A 3,336-nucleotide genomic window follows, 5' to 3' on the forward strand; every position below is an offset into this window, starting at 1 on the left:
ATAATAAATACAAGATGTAAAATTATATGTATTAGGAATATATATCGTCTTCAAAAGAGTTATGTATGTATGTTTTAGAAGATGAGGTATAATATGATTGTCGTATACAATGTATACTAAAGATAAGTATTTATAATATAATGTACATACGTATGCATGTGATGAGAAAATGATTAAAGGTATTTAAAAGATTTTTATTTTTTCGGTTATTTCCTTTAGTCGGAAATAACTTTAACCTGGCAGACAAAAGATGAAAAAAAAAACATGGGCAATTATTATTTCTAACACGCGTAAGCCAAGATTAATTATTCAAGGGGAGAGGAAAAGTAGTGACTAAATTTACCATCATACTAACTATTTTCCATAAGTTCCTACACAAGCGAGAAATAAATGTGCTACAAATACAATCCATAAAAAATGTTAGTCAAGAATATAAACATGTGTGTACATGATAACACGAAGACACGAAATTTAAAGAGAGGAAGGAAGACGGGGACGCTAGACACGAGCAATTAAATCCTGCAACTGGCTGTTCTCTGATATGGGCAGAATCCGGAGTTGCCATAACTCCAAATGCTTCCAAGGTTCCTCATGAAAAAGAAAAAAAAAGATAAGGATTAGAAACAATTCTCAACAAGGAAAAGAAGTCTATATAACTTTAATTAATGAAAGCTAGATAAACGAATCAAGACAATAGTACTAGCAAGCTGCTTTGAAACAGTTTGTTTGGAAAAAAAAATTTAGCAAGATACCAAAAGTACTAGCAAACTGCTCTAAAACAGTTTGAAGACAACAAATGCCGAAGCCAAAAGATGCAGCAGCTGTGGGCTAAACAAAGCAGTAGCAATGGCCTCTAAACTGAGCAGAATGCACCAGCAATGGCCTCAAAACAACGAGCAAAATGCAGCAATTATGGCCTCAAAACTGACCAAAAAATGCACCAGCAATTGTCTCGAAATAAAGAGACCAGCCAGCCCAAACAGCAGCAGCTAATGAGCCTCAAAACTGCCCAAAACTTGGCTCAAAATCACAACAATAACCAGCTAATACAACAGCCAAAGTGTAGCATCTGGAATATCAGTAAAATATCAAAGTATAGCGTCTAAAATATCAAGAAGAGACTGTTCTCGAACAGCTCTGAAGCAGCAGACTTCTTTACCAAAAATAACAACAATAGTTAGGCCAAACAATTAACAGCGATAAGGAGCAGCAAAGTAGCAATTTTTTTGGGCCCAAAAAACGCAGCAGCAGTTGGCAGCAACCAAAACAGTGTACAATCTTAACACATACATTAATCTCCATTTATAAACATTGAACCTGATCTACCTTAAACTGAGACAAATAGCAAGCACACTTAACACATGAAGGGAAATTAAACTAATTACTTAACTCTAATACGATTGCAACTAGACACTCTACATGAATCTTGGAATAACATAACAAAAGATAAAATGCTAGGACAAAGAGGAAAATAATACTTCCAAATCAGCAACCTAACATTAAGACAAACCAAATCACTCTTATTACGGAAAGATTCGAGATAAATAGAACCAAGACAAGAAAGGAAGATTACATTCGAAATAAATAAGAAATATCACTACGTTTTCTTTTTAGTTTGATAACCCGAAAATAAAATGTAAGACGAGGACAAAGATGACTACTAACTTAGTTAGCCATATAACGAGGGAGACTCGCAAAACAGAGAAATTAACCTAAACGATGAAGTCAAACACAGATTTGACTAATTTAAATTTCACGAATCGGTAAATTTTCCTTTCAAGACAAGTAACTTTCCCTACTCAAAACAATAGTTTTTTTTTTTTAATCAAAATAGTATCCTTCTCCCTAATCACAAATAGTAACTTTTTGACTAGAAAACAATAACTTTTTAGTTAAAAAAAAACAGTAGCCTTCTTTTATGTCAAAACAGTAACTTTTCTTAAGTTCAGCAGAGACAACAAGATAACCTTAAATTGAAGCCAAAATTTAGCTCAGTAACGTAGCAAATTTGTTCAAGAGTAACAATAACAACTAGTAGTGGTAGGTTAAACAGCTTGGCCATATTTCAAGCTTCAAAATATCCAGCTGCTCAGTAACACAAACAACCCATTTTTGGTGAAATGTAGCAATTTGTTTCTCAAAACTGCAGCCTCTTTCAGGCCAACTAGCAACAACAAATTTACTAAAAGAGATGGCGTCTTTCAGCCCTTAAAATGTAGGAAATAATCCTTTCAATCTATAGTCACTTCTACCAAATATGGGAGCAACCATTTTTCTACCAACATTGGGCTACATATTTAAAATAAATCTTCTCAAAACAAACCAAAATAAACACTTATGTGATAATGCGAAAATGAACGATAGGAATAAAATGGGGTTCAAATGTTAGCTTTTAACGGCAGCGACGGGGCGACGGGAGTTAAATACATATTCGACGAAATTAGTCGTTTCATGCTAATTTACAACAAATGAGGAGAACACATATTCCAGCAGCCAACTAAACCAAATAAACGATGAGAAATACTCGACGACTACATTTCTATTTTAACAACCAAAAAAACTTAGAGTTAGGAATAGTATTTTCTGAAAATCCAAACTTAGTTTTCAGTAGTGAAAACGTTTGTTCAAGAGGTAATTTTTTAACACTTGAACTTGTTAACTTAAAGGGGATTTTCTACACTTGAAACTTGTTTACTTAAATGGGATTTTTCTCTCCTCTCAAAACTTGTCTCAAAACAGCCAAGGAAGGCTTGTATTTATAGGTAAACACTGAGGGTTTCAACAGCTTCTTCAAAGGGAAATTTGCCTTTAAATTTCGAATCAAAAGAGGGGGAAAAAATCTGAAACTTCGAAAAGAGGAAAAATGAAGAAAAAGTGACGGATTTTCACCTTTTCAGGTGGGTTTGATGGCTGTGGATTCGCCTTTTCCCGTTCTCAGAGGTCTCAATCGACCTTTTTACGAGTCGTCAAGCTTTATTTCAGAAAAAGGGAGATGGGTGATGGGAGAAAAGGTGACTTGTGAGGTCAGTGGCGTCGCTGACCACGTTAACCCAGCGGTCCGACGGCGTGGTAGTGCTGACGAGGTGATGGAAGTGACGTGACGGGGTGGGATGGCGGCGTCGTTTGGTTAGCTGTTGGTTGAAGGGGAAAGGAGTTAGGGGATCGTTTGGTTGGGATGGAAAAAGAGTTAGGGATTTTGTTTGGTTAGGCTGATTTTTAGGTGGTTTTGGGCCGGGTCGGCGAGAATTGGGCTGGGGCGGTTGAGGGGGATATTGGGCTGCTGATTTGGTTTAGTGAGATGGCCCAATATCTTTGGGTAGATGAATTAATTTCTAA

General features: G+C 35.9%; 1 long non-coding RNA gene across 1 annotated transcript; it reads right to left on the reverse strand.

The window, feature by feature from the left end:
• Positions 1-330: 330 nt before the first annotated feature.
• Positions 331-3,336, reverse strand: LOC132640766 (uncharacterized). The gene is made up of 2 exons (XR_009582360.1): positions 2,890-3,336; positions 331-588 (listed from the first exon to the last, which is right to left on the reverse strand). It is a non-coding gene; the product is annotated as an uncharacterized LOC132640766 (long non-coding RNA).

This window comes from Lycium barbarum, chromosome 5 (genome assembly GCF_019175385.1).
Source record: "Lycium barbarum isolate Lr01 chromosome 5, ASM1917538v2, whole genome shotgun sequence".
NCBI classification, from domain to species: Eukaryota; Viridiplantae; Streptophyta; class Magnoliopsida; order Solanales; family Solanaceae; genus Lycium; species Lycium barbarum.